The sequence below is a fragment of the Halichoerus grypus genome, chromosome 9 (assembly GCF_964656455.1).
Source record: "Halichoerus grypus chromosome 9, mHalGry1.hap1.1, whole genome shotgun sequence".
Classification (NCBI taxonomy): Eukaryota; Metazoa; Chordata; class Mammalia; order Carnivora; family Phocidae; genus Halichoerus; species Halichoerus grypus.
In genome coordinates, this window is record NC_135720.1 from 8,399,387 (window position 1) to 8,424,294 (window position 24,908).

Consider the following 24,908-nt stretch of genomic DNA (forward strand, 5'->3'; position numbering starts at 1 on the left):
CTGAAGGTGCTGGGGAAAGAATGAAGTGGGACATAGGAAGTTTTAAATCTCAGTTTCAGAACCCTGAGGATGCCAAGAATGGATGAGAAAACCAACTTCATGTGGAGCAGCTGGGCCATCTCCCCAGAACTCTTCAGATCTCGCTGCCTTTCTCTGGAGTGCGGTTTGGAGCGGGGGCTGTGGGTACTGATGGGGCTTATGTGGCTTCAGCTGCAGAAGGTAGGGAGTGGGCGGCAGCATGACACAGAGCAGGAAATATGTGGTGTATTCTGGCCCAAATATTCTGATTGAGTTAAGAGGCAGAGAAGAAATCCAGCCAGTAGAACACGTTGAATCTCATATGATATGCAGCAGGATGTTAAAATGGAGCTTTTAAAAATGTCAGTTTCAGCAGCGGCCCCCAGAGCCAAAAATAAAGACGCTATTTCAATGTAACTTTTTGGGGTACACAATTCAACCCACAAAAGGGGGCTCCAAGAGGGCCTTTGGAGAACTCAGTATGTGTCCCCTGGAGAGTCAGGGCACGTGAGTAAGGATCTAATTCTTTATAAGAGAAGTGTAAAGGGGAGAGGACGTGGCTGTTGCTGCCAGTCGGGGAGCAGGGAGGAGGGCGCTGACTGATTTGGCGGTTCCTAAGTCAATGGCGGGGCCAACGTGTGGGTTTGTAGGAACGAGAAGTGGAATGCCCTAAAAGGAAGCTGGCCTGGGGTCTTCTTAAAAGGCTCCCTCCCCAGGTGGGTCCTGGAGATGTGACCTCCAAGAGAGATTGATCCACCAAAAAGGGCTGGAAAGTGTAGCCAGGACTTCTCTGCCCAGACCCACACTGGGAATATTTCTACATGTAACCGTCTATACCTTCATTAAGCTAAACATGCATCCTGACTGATGTCTCCAATTCTAATATATCACCATGTGGCTCATTCTGACCTTCTTGCTTACCTATAAATTCCTTCTCCATCAGTGCCTGCTCGACCTTCTGCTAGTCGTTACTTAATTATTTAATTGCAGTATACGGGATAGCAGCATTGTAGCTGTTGAGCTGTACACAAGGGAAGTAATTTTATCAACTAGAGAATGGTGCTTGTATGCAGTTCCTGTCTACCTTTTATTTTCTAGGCTCCATCCACTTCCAAAGTTACTTAGTGCAGCACCTTTCCCCAACACCCCTCGGTGAGATTGTGTCATACATTTGTCATACAGCGAGATCCTTTGTCATAGTCTACCTTTCTTCCTGGGAATTTTTTGACTTCCTAAATGAATTTTTTGAAATGTGCATGCATTAAGTCTCAGTCTTTGTGCTGTAATGTGTTTTGGACTTTAACAATTGCACAGTGTCATATAGGCACCATGATAGTATCATGCCGAATAGTCTCACCATCCTAAAATCCCCTGTACTCCACCTTTTCGAACCCACCTCTCCACCCGAACCCTTGGTAACCACTAATCTTTGAATTGTCTCTACATATTTGCCTTTTCCAGAATGTCATATAATTGGAATCATATAGTATGTAGCCTTTCCAGCCTGGTTTCTTTCACTTTGCCATATGCATTTAAATTTCTTTTATGTCATTTTGTGGCTTGATAGCTCATTTCTTTTCACTGCTGAATAATATTCTATCATATGGATATGCCAAAGTTTGTTTATCCATTCGTTTTTTGAAGCACACCTTGGTTGCATAGAACTTCTATAAACATTCATTTACAGGCTTTTGTCTGGATACACGTTTTCAAATCAATTAGGTAAGTAGCTAGGAGTGTGATTGCTGGATCCTGTCGTAAGACTATGTTTAGCTTTGTCAGAAACTGTCAAATTGTCTTCCAAAGTCACTGCTCCATTTTGCCTGCCCACCAACAATGAATGGGAATTCCTGTTGCTCCACATCCTCACCAGCACTTGGTGTTGTCTGTGTATTGGATTTTGACCAAGTTTTCTTTTTTTTTTTTAGAGAGGGAGTGAGAGAGTGTGGAGGAGGGGCAGAGAAAGAGGGAAAGAGAGAATCCTAAGCAGGCTCCATGCCCATCACGGAGCCTGACATGGGGCTCAATCTCACGACCCTGAGGTCATGACCTGAACACAAATCAAGAGTCAGACGTTGAACTGAGTAAGCCACCCAGATGCCCCAGATTTTGACCATTTTATTAAATGTGTAGTGATATCTCATTATTGTATTGTTTTAATTTTCAATTCCCTAATTACCAGCGATATTGAGCATCTTTTCCTATGCTATCACCACATCAGGAATGAAAAACATCAGTGTAGACAGAACGAATTACCTCTGGACTGAATAGGTCACTTTTTCTTTGACTAGAATATGCTCATCTGGAATGTTCCATCTGTACCTCTACTTTAGTGAAGTGTCTGTTCAGATCTTTTGCACGTTTTCCAATTGGATTGTTCGCTTTGTTATTGTTGAGTTTAAAAGTTCTTTATACATTTTGGGTTCAAGTTCTTTATCAGATAATGTGTTTTGCAAATATTTTCTCCCAGCCTGTGGCTGGTCTTCTCATTCTTTGAACAGTGTCTTTCCTAGAGCAAATGTTTTTAAATTTCAACGAAATCTAACTTAACTAATTTTTATTTCATGGATTATGCTTTTGGTATTGTATCGGAAGAATCATTGCCAAATCAAAGGTCACATACATTTTATTCTGTATTTTCTCCTATAAGTTTTGTAGTTTTGCATCTTACATTTAGGTCTAGGACCTATTTTGAGTTAATTTTTGTGAAAAATTAAATAAATAAATATATTTTAAGAATTTAATTGTAAATAATCACTTGTTACATTTATCCATATTTGTACTACATGTGACTAATCAGGGTTAATCTGTGACCTTTTTCTCCATTACTCAGGTCACTCAAGAGTTTACAGCATGCATGTGCTTTGTTACTATCAGCGTGCACTCTAAAGCGGTTGCATTTTCCTTCTTATCTACTGCAAACTGTGTTCTTTCTCACTACCTCAGCTGGGGTGGACGTTCTTTCAGCACAATTGCACTTCTTAAATTAAAATCAATTCCCTTCGTCAATATCTCATTAGTTGGGATCCTTTAGTGATAACTCTAGAGTTAGAGAACTGTTGGGAAGGATTTATATGCTTTGAAATGGACACGTTCAGGTCATGAACATGGAACGAATGCGCTCAGGTCAGAAGTAAGTTCTGTCTGCACTGATATTTTTCTCTCCTGATAACAGGGTTCTGCCCAGCTCCCTTCTTAACCTGGGAATCTGCATCCGCCTGGCTCTTGGCTGTAGGCTGACCCTATCACAGGCTTTTGGACAGTCCTGTGTCTAATGAGGAAGATACAGAAGGTCAGAAGCCCATGAGTTATCTAGTTATTCTTGCTGCTGGTTGTCTTGCAGTCTTGAGGTTGGATTGTCCATCTGAATTCTGACAATTTCCTGCATGGTCACTGCTTAGATACTAGATGTTTTAGATTCAACTTAGACCTTTGGCTAGAGTAGTCATGTCTTCCCTTCTTAATTCTTGGTGGCTTCATCTTTTAGTTTCAAACCTGCATATGCCTTTGTGACTTCCAGAAGTAATTAAAATTAAACAGTGCTTATGCCTAGAACCTCAGCCTTCATCTTGTGTGGATTCTGATTCTAGTTCTCGCCTGTTCAGCCCATCCAGCTCCATCTGAACCTGATGGGCCATCTCTTTCCCTCCCTTCCTCTCTTTCTCTCCCCCCACCTCTCTCCAACCTCTGGTAGACCCTCCTCAACTCCCACCGTCCCCTGTGTGGGCACAGTCCAAGGTGTCACTTCTTCCCAGGGGCCACACGTGTCTTTTCTATATTCATGCAAGAGCACACACTGACTTGGCCCACACTGACTTGACACCATCTCTCTCAACCCCTTCTCTGCCTTCCTCGCTCAGCTGGGGCTCCATGTTCTCTGCCTGCCCTCCACACTCAACTCTAGCACAGTTTCCCAAGCCTGTCGGTCATGCTCCATCTGTCCTCCTGGTCTTTGCCCAGAGGTCCCTCCAACTCTCCAAACCAGGTAGTGTTTGCTCCTCAAGGACTGGGTGAGCATCAGCTCTTTCTGGAAGTCACTGTGCATCCCTTGCCCTCTCTGTCCTGTGCTTCACGGCTGCTTCTTGTTCATCTACCTCCTTATGTTACTTGATTAACTGAACCAATATATAAATAAATGAATACATTTGCTACTTTATCAATTTGCCAACTTAGAGACCTAGGAGTTTTTGCTTTACTGAGTATTCAAGGATTATGAAATTCCCTTGTGGGCTGAATCTCTCTCCGGCACACCAGGAAGCAGCACATGGAAAGAAAAGGAGACTGGGTGAAGAATGGAGGTTAGTGAGGGCACAGGGAACGTGGGCACAGGACAAGGGATGAGGGTCTGTGCCCTGTCCGGGGCTGCCTGGAGGAGGGAGGTGCCTGGGACTGGTGTGAGGAACCGGTCATTTTAGTGCTGGTCACGAGTTGGTTCTATCCTCCCTGGACAGGCGGATTTCTCTGGTGACAGAGGGTAAACCCTACTGCAGTCACAGCTAATGCATGCATTCTCAGTGGTGGGGGATGGGAGGGGGACGATATCACAAATACTGTTCTTGGGAGGCAAAAAAACCCATCTTAGATATTGCAGTGGTCTGTGGCCTTCCAAACAGCCTCAATCCACAGTATATCAGTATATCTGTGGCATTAAAATTTTATGCAAGGGGGTGATTAGGACACAAATGCCTAATATGGCTTCTGGGGAGGAGGATAAGAAGGTTGGGAAAAATGGGGCTGACAGACGGTTTTCAAGCCAAGGAAGAGACTCTGGCCAGAGTCCTGCAGAATGGTGACATTTCTGCACAGCCCAAAGCTGCCCAGCTGAGGGGTGAGTGGGGCTGAGTTCAGCCACTCTGTGGGGTGGCCCTGAGTCTTGTCCACCCACAGGGGGGCTCTCATATTTGCACCAGGCAAGCTGTATACTCCTGGAGGCCCTTGATCTGGCAGTCCTGCCTGCTCACGCTTGAGCCTGAGCTGGCAGTGTCTGGAGGTTCAGACTAAAATAAGAACTGCAGGCGCTTCTGGGTGGCTCAGTCGTTAAGTGTCTGCCTTTGGCTCAGGTCATGATCCCAGGGTCCTGGGATTGAGCCCCGCATCGGGCTCCCTGCTCCGCGGGAAGCCTGCTTCTCCCTCTCCCACTCCCCCTGCTTGTGTTCCCTCTCTCGCTGTGTCTCTCTCTGTCAAATAAATAAATAAAATCTTTAAAAAAAAAAAAAAAAGAATTGAATTACCGGCAGGTCAGCTGAGCGGGGATTTGACTGACAGAGAGCTTGGCGCCATTGCTAGAGTGAAGCAGGAATGCGGGTCATTTTAAGGACAGGTGAGTCCTTCTACAGCCGGAGACACGTTGGTTCTGCTCCCCAGGTGGAAAGTGCCCCGGAGCAAGGTGGGGCTGTGGGAGCGGAGCAACACCCCTGGAAACGCCAGCCATCCCTGGGCTTCTGTGATGTGGGGCTGCTCTATCAGCTGAAAGTCAAGGCCAGCGCATGAACCCTTCTATTACTGGGAACCGGTTATACTATCCTAAATCAAAACCCTTTGGTTTGCCTTTTAGAATCCTCTCATCCTGCAAGTCCCAAAGGAAAACCAAATAGAGAAAAAGAACTGCAGAAAAGTGGGGAAATTGCCAGCTTATTTTTCCTCCTCCTTTCCTTCGACTCTGTTGGCCTGTGGTAATGGATACATAGGTAATGAGTCTGTTTGTATATACACTTTTATTGATAGACTATCAATCAGTAAGTGTCAAACAAACCCTGAAAGACAAGGCAGTGCTGGGTGCACACGGATGGTTGTCATTCTGTGTCATGAATTACAGGATGGTGCAAGCGTCGCCACCGCCCCCCTTGAAATAGGGGGCTGTCTGGGGCTGCTTGGCTCCGGGGGCCAGGGCAGGGCACGGGTGAGGTCAGGGCTGTGGGCTCTGCTCCATCCCACACCCACATCAAGCCACGCCAAGGGCTATCTGGTGACACGTGTGGGTGCGCTGGCACCAGCCCACCTCGCTGACTCGGGAACATCTCCAACCCTCGGCTGCAATGCGGGTGGGTCAGGGAGGTAATTTTCACATGAGACCGGCATGCTCCATACCACAGACTCATAGAGCTTCTTTGCTGTTTTCTACAAATGGAAAAGTTAGATTGTTTATTTTTCTGTGGGAAGGCTGTTTAGTTCTGCGGGTGAGGATGAAGACTCTCTCCCCGAGATTCACCAGATCAGACATGCTGCCAAGTAAGTTGTTAACATCTTTTTTTTTCTTTTAAGATTTATTTATTTATTTGAGAGAGAGAGAATGCGAGTGGGGTGGGGAAGGGTAGTGGGGGAGAATCTTCAAGCAGACCTCCTGCTGAGCGTGGATTTTCCCCATGCGGGGCTCGATCCCCCGACCCATGAGATCATGACCTGAGCCGAAACCCGAGAGTTGGACGCTCAACCGACTGAGCCACCCAGGCCCCCCTCCCCCGCTGTGAACATCTTGTGCTCAGTCTGACCATCGTCTGATGGGGCCGAGCCAGCATGGTGGCCAGTGAGGAACTTGGAGTGAGCAGGCCCAGGCAGGCAGAGGGGCAGAGCGTGGCAGGAAGGGAGGAACACGTGGTGTCCAGCTTCCAAAGAGGTGATGCGGTGGAGCAAGCCGCAGCCGTTGGAACAATGACAAAGTGGGTTTGTGCTTTCCTCCTCTCCTGCATGACCCCATGCGGGCCCCCTCTCCTTCCTTAGCACGGTGGCACGAGAGGTTGCCTGTAATTTGGAGCTTGGGCAGACAGTCTAGATCTTTCAGGGAACACAGATGGGGCAAACTTCCCGGACTGCCATCACTGCCCCCTCCCCAGTAAAACTGCTGGTTGTAAGATAAAAACATTTTCAATTTTATTAGATGGTGTGTGCCAACTTGCTCTCCAAAGCCGTCCTTGCCTACTCTTGATACTTTTACATCTGAATTTTTTGCTAGTCTTTTATGGGTGAAAAGTGCTATCTCTGCCTTGATTTGGAGGGTTTTTTTTTTTAAGATTTTATTTACTTATCTGAGAGAGTGAGAGAGAGCACAAACAGGGGGAGCGGCAGGCAGAGGGAGAAGCAGACTCCCTGCTGAGCAGGGAGCCCGATGTGAGGCTCGATCCCAGGACCTTGGCATCATGACCTGAGCCGAAGGCAGACATTAACCCACTGAGCCACCCAGGCACCCCGATTTAGACTTTTCTAATTACCAGTGGAGTTGAGCTTTTTTTCCCATTGAACTTTTTTTCCAATTAGTGTACTGGCTGTTCGCATTCCTTCCTCTGAGAACTATATAGTTATCACCTTTGCATGTTATTATTGGGTGTTTGCTGTTTTCTTATTGATTTGTAAGTTGTAAAAAAGTATATATTTGGATACGAATTCTTAGTTTGTTCTATGTAGGGCAAAGACTTTCTCCAGTCCGTGACTTCTCTCTTAATTCTGTTTATGGCATCTTTTGAAAAATTGAAAGTTTTGCATTTGACAGAGTCAAACATTCTCCCTTATCACTCATGCTTTTGGTGTCATGGTTAAGAGAAACTTACTACCCTGAAGTCACAAATATATTCTTATACTTTTTACTAATAATTTTAAGATATTTTTCTTCTTTCCCATTTGGATCTTTGATCAATCTGATGCTGATTTTGGGGGTATGAGTCTAATTTAACTTTTCTTTTTTTATTGAAGTATAATTAACATAGAGTGTTAATGTCAGGTGTACAGTACAGTGATCAAAATTCTTTGCATGACTCAGTGCTCATCACAATAAGTGTACTGCTTTAACTTTTCAATATGAAAAGTCAACTGCCCTAATACTATTTATTGGGTGGCTCATCAGTTCTCCACTGGTTGGTACTGTCATCCTATCATATCCCAAGTTACCACATATATACAGGTCAATTTCTGGGCTCTCTTTCTGATTCATTGAATTTTTTTTATCAATTCTTTTGATAAACTTTTAAAAACCATTTTATTGAGGTATAATTAATATACAATATGCTGAATGTATTTAGTTTTTAATTTCATGAGCTCTCTGTATTTATATATTCTAGTTTTTTTTCATTGATTTAATATTTATTTATTTTTATTTGAGTATAGTGAACACAAAATGTTACATTAGTTCCAGGTGTATGACACAGTGATTCAGCATGTTTATACATTACATCATGCTCACCACAGTGTCGATAGCTACCATCTGTCCCCATGCATTGGTGTTACAATATCATTAACTATATCCCCCATGTTGTGTCTTTTATTCCTGTGACTTTTTCATTCCATAACTGGGAGCCTGTATCTTCCACTCCAATTCACCCATTTTGCCCCTCCCCTCACTCACCTCTTCTCTGGCGACCACTGGTTTGTTCTCTGTATTTATAGGTTTTAGCTTCTTGACCTGAATATTTATCTCATAATTTGTGCATTTTTTAAAAAATATGCTTCCTGTTTTAGCTACATCCCATAAGTGTTGATGGGTAGTTCTTTCGTTGTTCATTCTAAGTACTTGGGAACTTTCATGTGAGTTTTTCCTTTACCAAGAATTTTTAAAGAAATCTGCTCTCTAATTTCCAAGGATATTTTTATTTTTTAATTAAAAAACGTATTGCTTCCAATTGTATTGCATTATGATCACAGAACCTGGTTTTCATGGTACAAATATTTTGGAGTGTGTTGAGAATTGCTTTGTTTTCATAAAATATTGTATATTATCTGTTTACTGGGATGTATATCAAGCTGTTTGATTGCATTGCTTGAATCATTTGTGCTCTTATTATGCTTGATGTAACAGTTTCTGATGGCAATATGTTTAAAAAAAAACCTCATTATGATTGTGGATTTGTCAATTTCTCTTTCTAATTCTGGTAATTTTTGGCATATATATTTGAAGGGAATTTTTTATTGTTATATTAATCACCATACATTACATCATTAGTTTTTGATGTAGTGTTCCATGATTCATTGTTTGTGCATAACACCCAGTGCTCCATGCAGAACGTGTCCTCTTTAATACCCATCACCAGGCTAACCCATCCTCCCACCCCCCTCCCCTCTAGAACCCTCAGTTTGTTTTTCAGAGTCCATCGTCTCTCATGGTTCATCTCCCCTGAAGGGAATTTTGTTAGGTGAAGCAAATTAATGATTTTTATATCTGATTCGTTATTTTTCCCTTTAATTATTAAGTAATGTCTGTATCTTCATTAATATATTTTTCTTTAATTTTATTTGACTAAATACTACTAAACTGGCTTTATTTTCAACTTTTTAAAAAGATTTTATTTATTTGTCAGAGAAAGAGAGTGAGTGAGAGAGCACAAGCAGGGGGAGCAGCAGGCAGAGGGAGAAGCAGGCTCCCCGCTGAGCGAGGAGCCCAACGCAGGACTCAATCCCAGAACCCTAGGATCATGACAAGAGCCGAAGGCATATGCTCAACTGACTGAGTCACCCAGGTGTCCTTATTTTCAACTTTTTAATGTCACTTTCTTTCTTTCTTTTTTTTTTTACAGTAGGCTCCACACCTAGCATGGTGCCCAGTGCAGGGCTTGAACTCACCACCATGAGTTCAAGACCTGAGCCGAGATCGAGTCAGATGCTCAACTGACTGAGCCACCTAGGCACCCCTTAACATTAAATTTTTTTTTAAAGATTTTATTTATTTACTTGATAGAGAGAAAGACAGTGAGAGAGGGAACACAAGCAGGGGGAGTGGGAGAGGGAGAAGCAGGCTTCCCGAGGAGCAGGGAGTCTGACTCAGGGCTCGATCCCAGGACCCTGGGATCATGACCTGAGCCGAAGGCAGACGCTTAACGACTGAGCCATCCAGGCACCCCTAATGTCAAAATTTTAAGTGAAAGACTAGATAGTCAAAAAATAAAGAAATAAATCTGGGAGATTGTCTTTTAATTGGTGAATCAAAGGCATTTATATTTATGGTAGTTACTATATATTTAGACTTCTGTCTATCATTTCATTTTGTAACTACTATGTTTTTCTTTGGTTCTTATTTTTTCTTTACCGTATTTTGTTGAAGTAAAAGATATATATATATATATATTTTTTTTTTTTTTTTCTTTCTTTCTTTCTTCTCTCTCTCTCTTTTAACAGTTTCTATCTTGTTCCTATACTGGTTTGGAAATTATGCATTCTAATTATGTATACATACTTCTAATTTTAATATTTCTAACAATATATAAAGTTAATAAATATCTCTTTCCTACTCTTGAAAAGACAGTGACTTTAGAACACTTTGACTTCTCTTTAAATTCACTTGCCATGGGGTGCCTGGGTGGCTCAGTTGGTTAAGTGACTGCCTTCGGCTCAGGTCATGATCCTCGAGTCCCGGGATCGAGTCCCGCATCGGGCTCCCTGCTCAGCGGGGAGTCTGCTTCTCCCTCTGACCCTCCTCCCTCTCATGCTCTCTGTCTCTCATTCTCTCTCAAATAAATAAATAAATAAATCTTTAAAAAAAAAAAATAAATAAATTCACTTGCCATCTGGGGCTCCTGGCTCGCTCAGTTGGTAGAGCCTGTGACTCTTGATCTCAGGGTCATGAGTTTGAGCCCCAAGTTGGGCATGGAAAGTCCCACCTTTGTCATCTCAAAATGAGTTGTTATCTTTATTTTTGAGATGGAGGGTTCTTTTAGATTCTTCAAGTCTTTCGTTGTTGTTTGTGTGAGGTCATCATTGCTTCAAGCGCTCTTCTCCTTTCTGGGCTAAATGTTTTTCTTGCTGAAGTAAGAGCTGTGGTTACTCTCGGTGGGCCACGCTCTGCTCTAAGTGTGGTCATGGTCATGGTCATGGTCAGCACTGGCTCTCCATCCCCACAGTAGCTCCAGGTGCTAGGTGCTTGCCGAAGGGCATCTGCCTGTACCTCTATTTCCCCATTTACAACCTGAGCTCTGTCTCTTTGTGCAGGTTCCTTCCTTGTTTTTCTTCTAATGTCCAGGTTTCTGTGGGTTCAAAGCAGAAAGCATGAGGGAGAGGGATCTCCAGCAGAAACCCAAGCATTATTCTCAGAGAGAACTTTGGGTAAGCAACCAGACATCAGTGGCTTTGTTGTATGCAGGGAAAGTTCTGTGGAAGGGCTACAGTCTCTATGAGTTAGTTCTTCCTTTTTTTATTTAGCTATGTGAGCTCAATTATAATGGAAATAAGTGAGAGTATTGTGGGATTTAAGACTGGAATCAGTGGTTCCCACATCAATTCATACAGTTTTTCTGGGTGGTTTTTAGGAATAAGCACAATATTTAATCAGAGGATATTAGTTCTGGTCCTCATCACCCACAAATGAAATGTGGTTATTCAGTTTACTGGTAAGTACGGTCAGAAAACAAAATTCAACTGAGTAAAATTTAAAGATCTTATCGGTTTTAGTCAGCAATTCATGGATAAGGCAGCATCTAATCTAGCAGATAGGAGCTCTGAAGAGCTGTACAAGGCAAGAGATTCTATAGGCAGAAGGGAGTAGGAACAAGGAGGTGGTACTAGGCAAAAAAGCAGATTGGTTATTGTGAGGTTACTTTCCTTTAGGGGATGGAAGGGTAATCAGGCAGATTACCTAACTAATGCCAATCCAGCGATTCCTGATGACTAGTTTAAGAGTCCATTTCTACGAGAGCTGAAACTGTCATTAACTCCCATGTTGGTGATGTGGGAGTTAGCATATGTGACTCCAATTTGGGCCCTGTTGTCTTTAACAGTACTTCTGAATACTATTATTAAATACAGGAGATGTAGATCCTGGAATACACTCATATCCCAGTGCCACCTTGAGGAAAGAATTTGAATTGAGAGGCAAGCTACGTGTATTTATGTCCATCTTAGTCACCTACATATCATTTTTGCCTTTCACATGTATTTCTTCTTCTGTAAAATAAGGGCACCCACAGCATAGTTATGTGAAGATTTCTCACGACCAGAGTCACTAACTGGTAAGAATTTTAAGGAAGGCTTGCTACCATTTTTAATGAAGACTGTACTGTAGGCAAAATGCAAACTTACTGATTAAGAGTGAACACAGTTTTTGCTTTACAGCACAGAAAGCCATTGAAAAATAAAAACAATGGTCATCTCAGTTGCTGAGCTGCCTTTAACACCAGAATATTTCCCACTCTGTACGTGAGTCTGGCTCACAGCTATCTACCATGTCCTCCTAATCTTGGACTTCCCTTTCCCGGTAAGCATATTGCTTGCCTTCTAAAGTGAGATGTGAATTTTCTCGCCATTTAGAGATAGTGACGATAAAAATCACCACCAGGTATTGAGCTCTGTCTTTCAATCAGCAAAATATACTATGATGCACTGAAAATTTGCATCCTCCTCCAAGCGCTTGCCCCCCTCCAAATTCATATGTTGAAGCCCTAACCTCCAACATAGTTGTATTTGGAGGTGAGGACTTTGGGGGGTAATTAGGTTTAGATGAGGTCATGAGAGTGCGGCCCCCAGTGATGGGATTAGGGCCCTTATATGGAGAGGATGAGACCATGAGACCAGAGCTTGCTCTAGTTCCTCGCCCCAAGTGGGCACACAGTGGGAAGGTGGCTGCAAACCAGGAAGAGGACTCTCACCAGGAGCTGAGTCTGCAGGCCCCTTGATCTTGGGCTTCCAGAGTCCAGAACTGTGAGAAATAAAGTTCTATGTCTACACAGTCCATGGTATTTTGTTGTAGCAGCCCCAGCTGACTAAGACATACACACAAGGTGATAACTATTTCAGCACTGTAGCTCAGATTGGCATAGTGAAGGCCTGTCTCTTAGTCCATTATTATTATTATTATTTTTTAAAGATTTTATTTATTTATTTGACAGAGAGAGAGATAGCGAGAGCAGGAACACAAGCAGGGGGAGTGGGAGAGGGAGAAGCAGGCTTCCCGCCGAACAGGGAGCCCGATGTGGGACTCGATCCCAGGACCCTGGGATCATGACCTGAGCCAAAGGCAGACGCTTAACGACTGAGCCACCCAGGCGCCCTTAGTCCATTATTTTTAACATCAGGCTTCATTAAATCTGTCAAAAAATGTAAAGAACTTACTTGGGTGATCTGAGAGCCAGGAAGTAGGAATACGAAGATGAACATTAAACCATTTCTGCCTTTGTAGGGCTCACTGTCTTGCCAGAGGAAAGCCGTGGGGAACCCTTATCGTGACATGTGTGATAAGAAGGGTGATGGAAGTGTGTACTGAGCACTGTGGAAAGGAAGACATTAATTTATAGGGTGGAGAACGTGGAGAGGAAATGGGGACAGCTTTGCAGAAGAGCAGACATTTGCACTTGGCCTTGAAGGATGACTCTGAATTCTGATACCCAAAAACTGACTTCTGGATAAACGTGGTGGATTGACCTGTGCGTCCTCTGGAATCCCCATTCAAACAACCATATAGTGATTTAAAATTTGTTTTTAAATTATAAATGATAAATCGAGGGTAGAGATAAACGGGATCTATTCTGGAGGCCAAATAACATCTGAATGAATGAGAACTGACCAAACTGAGCAGGTACACTGGGAAGAGAAGGAGGCAGGGAGGGAGGAGGGGAGGTGGCTCCTGCTCTGGGCCGCAGCCCCCAGAACAGCTCAGTATCTGGAGCTACAGGAATCCCTGAAGATGCAGGTGCAGCTGGGATGGGAGGACAGGTGGAAGGTCTGCAGGAGAAGTGGTTAGGGTTCCTCCCCATCCCATCCCATTAGGCAACTACTCCTCCTCTGCCCTCGCAAAAGGCCATATGGTTACTCTGTGAGGACATCCCGACTACCTGTGCTCTGGACTCAGGGGCGCCAGGCACAGTTAAGGCTGGAGGCTACAAGGCCTGGGGCAGTTAAGGCTGCTGGATAATGAGACGCCCTAGCACCTTCCCCAGTCCTGTTCAGGATGCTGGCAGCCACGCTCACATACCCCAAGCAGAATATTAGAGTTCTCTTCTGGGGAAACTGAGCAGCCCAAGAGAAAAGGCCTTCTGATACTAATAACCGTGTGTGTCCAGTGAAAACTACATCCCAACTTCCTTGCCATGAAGCCCCTTGTCCACAAGTCCTGCCATGCACACAGAAATTTCAACCACTTTATCTGAAATTTACTCTTTAAATATGAATGAGCAGATGAAGATCATGAGACTTAGGGGAAAGTTTCCAACATTAAAGACAGCTTAATAACAAACAAACGACAAAGACAAATAGAAAAAGGAATTTGGAGGAAATAAATACTTTGAGAAGCAGTAAAACCTGCCCCCCTCCCCTCCTCCCCTGCCCCCAACAGATAACTTTGGAAAAGACTAGAGAAGACACAGGCAGAGGTTCTTGCAGAGGATATTCCTTTTCAAACAAAAGGCAAAATCTTACTAGGAAAGATACCTTTGTCCTTCCCTATTCTTTTTCTCCTGGAATGTGGACACAATACCTGGAGGTAAGAACCGCCATCTTGTGATGATGTGGATGGATGCCATAAGCAAGGATGGTGGAATAGAAAGGTGGAAAGAGCCTGGTTTCTGAAGACCCTGTTGAGACTCATGCCTGCCTTAAAATGTCTGTGTGAGCTTCTTTTTATATGAAATAAACTCCTTGCTTGTTTAAGTCACTCTAGAAAGGTTTTCTATTACTTGCAAATGAACATAATCTTAACCCATTTAACAAATGTTGTTAAAAAATATAGAAAAGACACAGTTAAAAGAGTTGAAAGTAGGGACACCTGGATTAAGCATCTGTTTTCGGCTCAGGTCATGATCCCAGGGTCCTGGGATTGAGTCCTACATCAGGCTCCTTGCTCAGTGGGGAGTCTGCTTCTCCCTCCGCCTGCCGCTCCCCCTGCTTGTGCTCTCTTTCTCTCTCTGACAAATAAATACATTAAAAAAAAATAAGGAGGGCGCCTGGGTGGCTCAGTCATTAAGCATCTGCCTTCAGCTCAGGTCATGATCCCAGGGTCCTGGGATCGGGCTCCGCATCGGGCTCCCTGCTCCGCGGGAAGCCCGCTTCTCCCTCTCCCACTCCCCCTGCTTGTGTTCCCTCTCTCGCTGTCTCTCTTTCTGTTGAAAAATAAATAAAATCTTTAAAAAAAAAAGGAAAAAAAAGAGTTGAAAGTAGTTAAGACTTGGGGGTCGGGAAAAATGAGGCAGGGAATGACTGTCTTTCTTTACTATAAGATTTATAGAACTATTTTTTTTAATTACATGTATAATTTTGAGAAAAATACCAATTAACTAAAAGTGAGAGAAAAATTGGTGGGGGGATGGGTCAAGCATTCTGGGCTAATGGCATGAACACAGGTGTGAGCAGGAGCCCACCGGAGTGGGGACATGGTGGGGGAGGAGCAAGAGATGAGAATAGGAGGAGGGAAGCTGGAGACAGATTGTGGGAAGCTGGATGTGCCAAGCTATAGAACTTGGACCAAAAAAAAAAAAGTCTCCTAAATGTTGATGAGTTCAATCACAGCCCAGTGGCCTGGAAAAGCTAATGTATCTGAGTCATTTCTCTAGAAAGGAACTACCTGTCCTCTTGGGAGACGAGAGGTACAAACAATTCAATGTAATCACTCAATTCTAAGGGGATGACTGGTCCCAGTTTGATGATGTTCATGATTATTTCGGTCTGATCTTTTTCTCCTGGTTTAGAAAAGAGATAGATAGGAATTTGATGATAATTAAACATGAACAAAAACACTGCGAAATTTTACTGTTAAATTTGAGTGCTGAGGAGCAAATGCTATGGGTTCTGCATTATTAGTTGTGTGACATTGAGTTCCTTAACTTCTCTGTGATTCAGTTTCTTCATCTGTAAAGTGTTATTTTATTTTTTAAAAGATTTTATTTATTAGGGGCGCCTGGGTGGCTCAGTTTGTTGGGTGGCTGCCTTCGGCTCGGGTCATGATCCTGGACTCCCGGGATCGAGTCCCGCATCAGGCTCCCTGCTCGGTGGGGAGTCTGCTTCTCCCTCTGACTTTACCCCTTCTTGTGCTCTCTCTTTCACTCTCTCTCTCTCTCAAATAAAATAAAATTAAAAAAAAAAAAAAAAAGATTTTATTTATTTACTTGAGAGAGAGAGAGAGAGACAGAGACAGAGACAGAGCATGAGCAGGGGGGAGGAGGCAGAGGGAGAGGCAGACTCCGCGCGAGCAGGGAGACTGATGCAGGGCAGGATCCTAGGATCCTGAGATCATGACCTGAGCCGAAGACAGATGCTTAACCGACTGAGCCACCCAGGCACCCCTGTAAAGTGTTATAATAATACCTACTTGTTAGAGTTTAGGGGATTTGATGAGTTAATGAATGTAAAATCCTTAGAACAGTGCCTGGAATATAGTAAGTGCTATTTACAAGTTTGCTATCGTTACTGACATTACCAGGATGTCCGGTGGTAAGAATACCTGAAAAAAGATCTATTGAGGATCCAAATGATATGGCAAATAACAACATTTTACTATGTAACAGAGGAACGAAAACTGTCTTCCTTATCTTGACAAGTAGAAGAAAACATCTGAAAGCAATCAAAGGAGAGTTAATAAAGAACAATTGGGTGAATTAACTGTGAACAATAGTCCAATCAAATGTGCCATTATAAAAACTGGCTTTGGGCAAAAGGTTCCCGGAGGGAAAGGGAGGAAGGGTGAGTATGAAGGTCAGTGGGGAGTAGAAGAGGCTACATGGATAAATCAAGTCTGTTCTTATGGAACATGAGTCAACAGTATGATCTAAATACTGTAGAAGGCAAAACCACATTTGGGCACATAACAGACCTAGACTGAATAGTTCATTATTCCATTTCCTTTGGCTCTTGCTGGGCTCTATTCAGACTTTTTTTGGGTTACATTTCCAAAAATCACATGTTGCAGAATATGGAGGGGAGTGCAGGGATCCTGACCTGGAGTTTGGAAAGCAAGAAGGATAGCGAGAACACCCTGACTAGCTTGACGCTGACAGTGAGTTGGGGCTCATGTTTGGGAGAGGCTTCGTTAGTCTGATTAGTCAGCAGGATCAGAGATCGCAGCGTGACGCTGCTAGCAAGGGGAGTAGACACTGAACGCAGGAGTAATCTAACTGCAAGAACCGATCGGTCAGTGGGACCAGCGGCCACCAGTGGCTAGGAATGATGCTGGGAACATGATGGGTTCAGACAGCTGCCTTTCAGGCCGACTTTGGCATAAACATGAGCTCAAAGTTGCGCTGCGAAAATACTGTGGTCAGCTAAGCCCAGTGAGAGCTGCCTGTCCTCAGGACTTCGGGTGCAGTCTCCACTGATCCCCACACCCAGGACTGCTAGAGGACCACAGAACCTTGTCGACGATTAACACCACACTCAGGAGCGGGTCATTCAGGCACCCTGTGGCCGCCTTATACTGACTGATGGTGATAATTCTATTTCCCATGATTTCTCGAGCGTGCAGTGGAAACCCCTTTTGCTTTTCATCTGTATCATTCTATTTCGTGAGGAAACCGTAGAAGGGTCCCTGATCTTCACAAACTGGGAGGAAACAGGAAAAGTTGGTGTAGGGCTGGAAACGAAATTGATGTGATCTGTGAAAGGGGTTTGTCACACTGGCCAGTGTCCGTCCTGAAGTCAGATCAAATGTCACTCCTCAGAGGTGTCTTCCTGGACCTCTCTTACTGCAGTAGACTCTCCCGCTGGGGTCATACCATCAGGTAATCCCACAATGATCTATTTGCTTACTTACTCATCAGCTGCTTCCCTTACTGCATATGAGATCTCTTGAGCTGGGTGATGGTCCTGTGTTTTTAAAAGTTGTGTCACCCAATACCTAGAAGTGTGCCTGGCATTTATTAACTGTTTTTTGTGTTTGTTTGTTTGTTTTTTCCCTTTGGATGAACAAGAGGCAACTCTCTAAGGTAAGATTGTTTTGAATAGCTAACCACTTGCATCTTTTTTATTAGGAAACATGTCTTTCTGAATCTCTGTGAAGTAAGGGTACAGGTGGGAAAGGTCCAGGATAAACATATATAGGATTATTATTTAAGATTTTCTAGTTTTGGCAGGGTTCATCAAAATGTATGGAAAAGCCTAGATTTTTGCTTTGAGTGGCCAAAGATGTATCTAAAAGATCAAGAACATCTGATGGGATGAAAAGTTGATCAGAACAAAAGGGTAAAGTTAGAGACACAAATGTTCTCCCCTAGAACTCGCAGACTCATAGGGTGATCAGATGCCGGTTTGCCTGGGACCGTCCTGGCTGACACCTGCTGTCCTGGCATAATTCTGATAATGCTCCTTTACAACCTCAGAAGTTTATTGGTTTTGGTGATCAATTATATGGTCATGTGGTCTGTAAGATTCAGTCCACTCCCTTTCAGCACCCAGTCATACTGGGGCCACAGTGTACATTGAGCTGAGGATGGAATAGTAAGAAGGGATAGGAAGTTGTAATTTTGGAGTTCATAGATTATGTAGGAGAATCTCAAATATTTCTTGACACTCTTATTTGATTCTCCTAAGGTTCTGCCTGTCAAATGGTCTTTGTGTTTTTAAGTTTTCATGACTTCAGGATATTCGGAGCCCATAGCTCTGGGGGCGATGGGTCTTGCTACATGATCTTTTTATTTATTTATTTATTTTATTTTTTATTTGACAGAGAGAGAGTGCAAGCAGTGGGAATGGCAAGCAGAGGCAGAGGGAGAGGGAGAAGCAGGCCCCCCACTCAGCAGGGACCCCGATGCAAGGCTCGATCCCAGGACCCTGAGACCATGACTGAGCCAAAGGCAGAAGCCTAACCGACTGAGCCACCCAGGCGCCCCTTGCTACATGATCTTAAGACAGCATGGCTGGGTCACAATATCTTCCCAGGAGAAAAACTTGGTCAGTTTTATTCATAGCTCTGGTCTCTCTAGGGCTCAGCAAAGTCTGCTCTTGGGAAGACCTTTGGGGAACAGAGAGATAGGTACTAATAATTATGCCTCCCTTTAACCTAAAAGACTTTTTCTTGGTCCAAGCTTCTAAACATCCATTTCTTTCTTCTTGAAGGGGGCTTTTGATCCTTAAAGCAAAGAGACACCAGAACGAGGGCTCACGCCATACCCAGATATGTCAGAATACTTGGGTCTATAGACAGGGATCTCATAAAGTCTGCTAACACAGGCAACTTTCTGACATATTTGACCACTTTTAAGTGGTCGATAATGAATGCATGCATTTGAAGGTTGGGGAAGGTCACTGAGTGGTTCCAGCAGAAGAACGTGTCACCCCATTACACCAAAGTGGTTAGATGATAAATTTCCCAAACCAGAGTGGATGATGTGGCCAACAGGAGAGGGCCACATGCTTGCTAGATCTGAATTACAGTTTTAGTCAATGAAAATCAGAGACACAGATCACCTGAGGCCAGGCATCACTGACGCAGGCACGGGGGGCAGAAGGAAATGCTGCCCTAATGCACTGTGTCCGTTGCAATGTACCTGTGCATCACTTTAAGAGAAGCGACACTGACTATAACATGCGATGCCATTTCACATGTGGTGTCTTGTAATATCAATAAATTATTCTCTGTTAATTTGCCTGTGTATCCAGACTGTCCATAGTTTTTATCACCACCATTTAAAATGTTTTCATCATAGTCTATTGGCATGCCATAAGGTAAACATTCTTCAACTTTTGTGTGTGTAGGTTCTTTCTTTTTTTCTATCGTAAAATTCTGTAAACGCTGGAAGTAAGCACACACATTTCCCCATATTTTAGATTAGTTAATTAAGATGAGTGTTCACCAGGGGGAGAAAGATTAAGGACCGTTTGAAGAGCGGCAGGAGGAAGAGGGTCCGAGGAGCAGTGACTTGGCGAAGGCATTTCCTTGTCCTCACCACGCTCCTCATGGCGCTCCGTCGTCTGTCTACAGGATGTCCCCACTGTGTAATAGAAAACTCCTCACAGCAGGCTAGTGAAGGACTTGACAATCTGATGACCAATGACTTTGTGGACCTTGAATGGAAATACTGTACCCCTAATCTGTTTAGGCGAGGAAGTGAAGTGAGGAAAAACCTCCCATCTACACACAACGGTGCTTTTTGTGCGACAATGTGAGAAATACATGCATTTCTATGTTACACGTCTTGTTCCAACCTATATGTGGGTTGTTTTCTTTCCTTTGCATTCTCTCAAAGCAGGTTAATGGTCCGCGGGAGAGATGATTTCCCTGGGCAAAGAGGTAGAAGACATTTGTGCAAGAGGCAAAGAACATGTCACTGTGGGTCCTTCGGATGCCTTCCCTTGTTTTATTGAATGACCTTAAAGAAGAGTTTGCTGTCTTTCTTTTCTCTATTAGGAATTAAAATAGGAGACTTTAGATGAGGTCTTGTTTTAAAAAAGCTATTTTCTTTGAGAAAAAAAGGGCCTCTCCTTTGCATGTTTGAGATTGACATGATGAAGTTTAGGAAAAACTTATTTGACAGTTGGTTATGTTTCTTCTGGGTGATTTGTTTAGAGATATGTGTACATTTAAACTGCTTAAAGGTGTTTATGACAGATTTCTCCCTTTCATAGGGGATATGTAATGTTGCAGAATGATGGGATTTTTGTAGCCTCCAGTTGCTGGAATTGTACATATTTGTAGAAGTGTTGGAAGATGCTGGGAATGATTTTGCAGAGTTTGAAAGTAGAGTGTCCAGGCACGTGAAGTAAGGGAAGAATGAACACCGAGTAAGCACCACTGTGTGCCAGGCCCAGAGCTGTGTGCCTTGCAACTGTCAACCCACTTAATTCTCATGACAACCTAGGAGGTAGGTACTGTTATTTCCCCATTTTACTCAGCATCAGTAGAAGAATTTGGACAAAGAAGCTTGATTTCCTAGTTAGATGCTTGATCCGCTGTATTGTCCTTGGGGCCAGTGAAGCTGTTCCCCACTTCCAGAAGTTGACTGCTTTGTTGAGGCTCCTCTAGGGTCAGAAGTGGCTGCTCAGCACCACTCTCACAGCGGGACATTCTAAGAACAGAAGAAATCATTGCCAAGGGGAATGGTTATTTGTCCTGGTTTTAGCAATTTGCGAAGTCCAATAAAAAATAAATCCCAAAGCAGTCATATGTTTCAAATCTGAATGTTAACAGCTGTGCTCTTATTTCTTCGCTGACTATAATTCTACAACGCTAAGCTTTTCCTCTGTGTTTAGAAAAAGCTCTACCTTTACCTTAGTGTCTGGCCATACCACCCAACTGTATATTCCAAATTTGCACCCAATTTCCCATTTCTTTCTATATATTTCTTTCTTCTTCTTTTTTTAATTTTAATTTAATTAGCCAACATACAGTACATCATTAGTTTTGGATGTAATGTTCAACGATTCATTAGTTGCATATAACACCCAGTTCTCATCACATTATATTTCTTTCTTCTTAAGGAGTGATCTCTATAGGGCTAAAATTTTAAAACAGCAAATTGCTAAACTCTTAATCTTCCTCTAACTTCTAAATTTATGCTTTTGGAACACACACACACATATATTTTAGTAATGTTTTAGGAAGTCTTTCTACCCCTGTCCAGAAAGAAACTCCAAGAACCAATTTTTTCTTTATTTCCTTCCTTCTTCCTTCCTTCCTTCCTTTCTCTTATTCCTCCCTCCCTTTTTTTCTCTTCTTTCTTTCTTTCTTTCATTACTTCAAGGGAAAATGATCCCTTAACGTGTATGTGACAACACTGACTGATGGCTGGATGTTTCCTGTTCCTTTCTGGTCTCTGAATTCTGAGTCACTGAGTTTGTATTTTTAAGTCACACCTGTGGGCGAAGTTGTCTTTAAACTAGTGTCCATGATTTAAAATGCCAACCAACCAAAAAACCCACTCCCTAAAAAAATGAACAAACCAACCAAAAACCCCTCAAATTGAACCAAAAACCTCTCCAAAAAAATCAGGTCCTCATTTGGGATCAAAGCCAGACTACTTTTTTTCCCCAAATTCCTCTTGCTCTGCAGAGAAAGTACATCTCTGAACATGCCAAATGGAAATTTGGATATGACCAACTCTTTTAAAATTCTAAAGTCCTTTAAATATTCATTGTTTTCCAGTTCTTTATGATCATAAAATTCTTCTCATTAGAAAGCTCACCTTGGAAAGAGCGAGGGGAGGAGCGAGTTTGGGAGGCTGCTGTTTCCCTGCCTCCCGCTTGCTCAGAAATTGGCCAGTCATTGGCGAGACATCCGGCTGTGGGTGCTGGAGGGTCCTAGTTCGAATCTGTGAGGACTGAGATGTGTCCCTCCAAATCTATCACCAGGGCTGGACGGACCCCACTGAAGCCTCTCTGGTGGGGGTGAGGGTGGGAATTCTTGGAGGCAAAGATGCCAGAATTTTCTATAGGATGAGCCTGTAGAACTTGTTTATAGGTTGGCTATCAAGCTAGAAAGGCATAGGGCTGGGGACGTGACTGACAGCTGCATTTGCTCAGTACTTTATACAAGACGGAGATGATCTTTCCTTTATTCATTGAAGAATGTGGAAGAGGGCTGCTGGTGACCACGGTGGGGTGGGGTGGGGGAAGGAAGGCCACTCCTTTCAGCCCCTTCATTGAACCTCTGCTGATGAGGAGCCTCCTGGGATAGAACTATGACCATGCTGGAGGTTGGGCATATTGGCAAACTGACGATGGGAGAAGCTGGGGCAAGTGCATCTGCCTGAGTCTGCAGAAGGGGCAGGCAAGCCTAGAAACTTTTTCCATCATGGGAGGGGAGAAGCATTTCCAGGTTTCACCATGCATCCTGTGATTTGTCTCCTTGGTTAAATGTCTGGGTTCTAGAAGCTGCTTTACTAATGATCTCTTAAGGAATGGAGAACCATGGAATCTCTCAAGTAATCTTGCCCACATGAACTCCAGTGGGTGATGAGGCATCCTGCTTCATTTTGCCTCAGAACAATTTGGGCACCATGAGAGCCCAAATGTAGCTGGGGCAGGGCGCTTCAGCAAGTAAAGGAGGATGGGCATCACTTCCTATACTGGTGTGATTCTGTTTTTTGCTTTTTGTTTTTGTTTTTTTTAAGTCCTACTGTGGTAGTCAGTGGCACAAGGGGTGGATATCTAGTGGTACCCCTCTCCACTGAGTTTCAGTAGCATCTGTGCCGGTAGATTCTCAGTGAGTCTCATAGGCACCCTAGATGTTGGCTTCTCAGCCTTGAGCCTCCTACACCCTGGTGGGGTGTTTCCTGCTGGCCAGTCCCAGCCCACATCACTCTGCCTTCCAACCTTTGCCCAGCCACTGTGGACCAGCTCTGGCTCAGGTCAGCCCAGAGAATTTCCCCACCCCCCAGTAGGCATCAATCACACCTTTTCAGTGAGATCTGAATCCCAGCCTTGGAAGCTGGGAGTGTTCTCCTTTCCAAGTTTGTTCTTTCATTAGGCGTTCTCCTTCATCTCTTGGGTATTCTTTAGAGTTCTCTTTATCCCTTGATAGTCAACCCCCTGTTATGGTTAATAATTCTTTTTTTTTAGATTTTTTTTTATTTTTTAAATTTTATTTTTATTATGTTATGTTAGTCACCATACAGTACATCATTAGTTTTTGATGTAGTGTTCTATGATTCATTGTTTTCGTATAATATATTAAGGTCTCCTTGTTAAAATTGTTGTGTGGTTTCTGTCTCCTAACTAGACCCTGATTGATACAAGATGATAGTAGGATAATTGCTAGAAATACTGAGTTTGTTCCCTTATATATTTTACTTCCTTCTTATTTGAAGCCTAGAGTTGAGGAGGAGAAGGAGTCCCCGTCATTGTTCTGACAGGTGCCAGCCCTCGGAAGCTGCGAGTTGCATCCAATGGAACTGGGTCCCAAGTTGCTGACACCCAGGCTCACTGAAGATTTCTATACTTGCCAAAATGGGCAGAATGGATGAGAATTGATAGTGTAACACTAGCTTCACATGTGGGTGAGTGGAACCTGGAGAAAACCAGCTTGAATTTCCTGCTTGTCCAGAGGGATGGAAACTCAGAATCGGAATGAAGTTGAAAGAAAATACAGACAAGACTCCCTCAGTGAATCTGCTATATGATAGTTATATTTTTTATGTCAAATCATTGACAAATATATAAATATAAAAGGTGACCTGAATTTAATAATGCTTCCATAAACTTGTATTTTATTATTTATAAGGTGTTTAGAAACACTTGAAAAAGTGGTGCATATATCAATCTATTTATTTATTATTTAGTCTATAGACGAGAGGGTTTCCTGCCTGAAGGTAATAACTCCATAACCCCACTGGGATCCGAGGCTCACAGGCTTGGATCTAGTGTTAAATTATAAGAATGGAAATAATACTGATAGCCAAGTGCTCATTAATGTATAACACTGAAATCATATCATCTTTTAAAAAGTCTTAGCAAAAGATGCAGAAATCTGGCTTTCATTTGCCAAGTCTCCATCTCCACTGTGTAATTTTCTTTGTCCATACTTTGAAAGAGGAAGCAATCATTGCTTGTCTGTTTGCACTTCCTGCAAGAAGATGCTACTCTGGATGAAATGCACTGGCTCTGCCCGGGCAGCTTGAGGATCCCACTGAGGGAGCAGTCAGCTGCTGGCCACCGGCTGGGTGATGCACAGAGAACAACAAGCCCCAGAGCTTGTCCCTGTCCCCAGCTGTCCACATCCTCATACTCATCCTTATTTCCCCGATTTTTCTTCTGGAACTAGGAGAAGCCCCTGATGTGCCTTTCTCTTTCTCTACCTTTCATATTTTAAAAAGTAGGATACTAATATTTATGAAGACATGAACTAATATTTAACCTTTCCTGACACCCAGTAAACATGCTTACTTGGCTCCATGGCACAGGTCTACACTACATTAATCTAGAGAATACCAATAGGAAAAAGGAAATGATGAAAGCAAATGCACCACTAGCTACAGAAACACTTCATTTAACAAAATCAGGAAAGAGAATATATTTCCCTAAGTTTGATGTGATAAAATAAAGTGATAATACTTTGGTTTCTTTAA

The 24,908-nt window shown here is 43.2% G+C and overlaps 1 long non-coding RNA gene across 5 annotated transcripts; it reads left to right on the forward strand.

Annotated features, from left to right (window-relative positions):
* Positions 1 to 24,908, forward strand: LOC118546964 (uncharacterized). Of its 5 annotated transcripts, none has more exons than XR_013441037.1 (8): positions 1 to 2,102; positions 3,194 to 4,316; positions 5,256 to 5,705; positions 9,300 to 9,458; positions 13,106 to 17,834; positions 18,575 to 18,798; positions 20,473 to 20,708; positions 23,652 to 24,908. It is a non-coding gene; the product is annotated as an uncharacterized LOC118546964 (long non-coding RNA). The 5 variants fall into 5 exon arrangements; XR_013441040.1 differs by lacking the exon at positions 1 to 2,102 and having other exon boundaries at positions 2,113 to 4,316; positions 5,256 to 5,338; positions 5,573 to 5,705; XR_013441038.1 differs by lacking the exon at positions 1 to 2,102 and having other exon boundaries at positions 2,113 to 3,310; positions 4,192 to 4,316.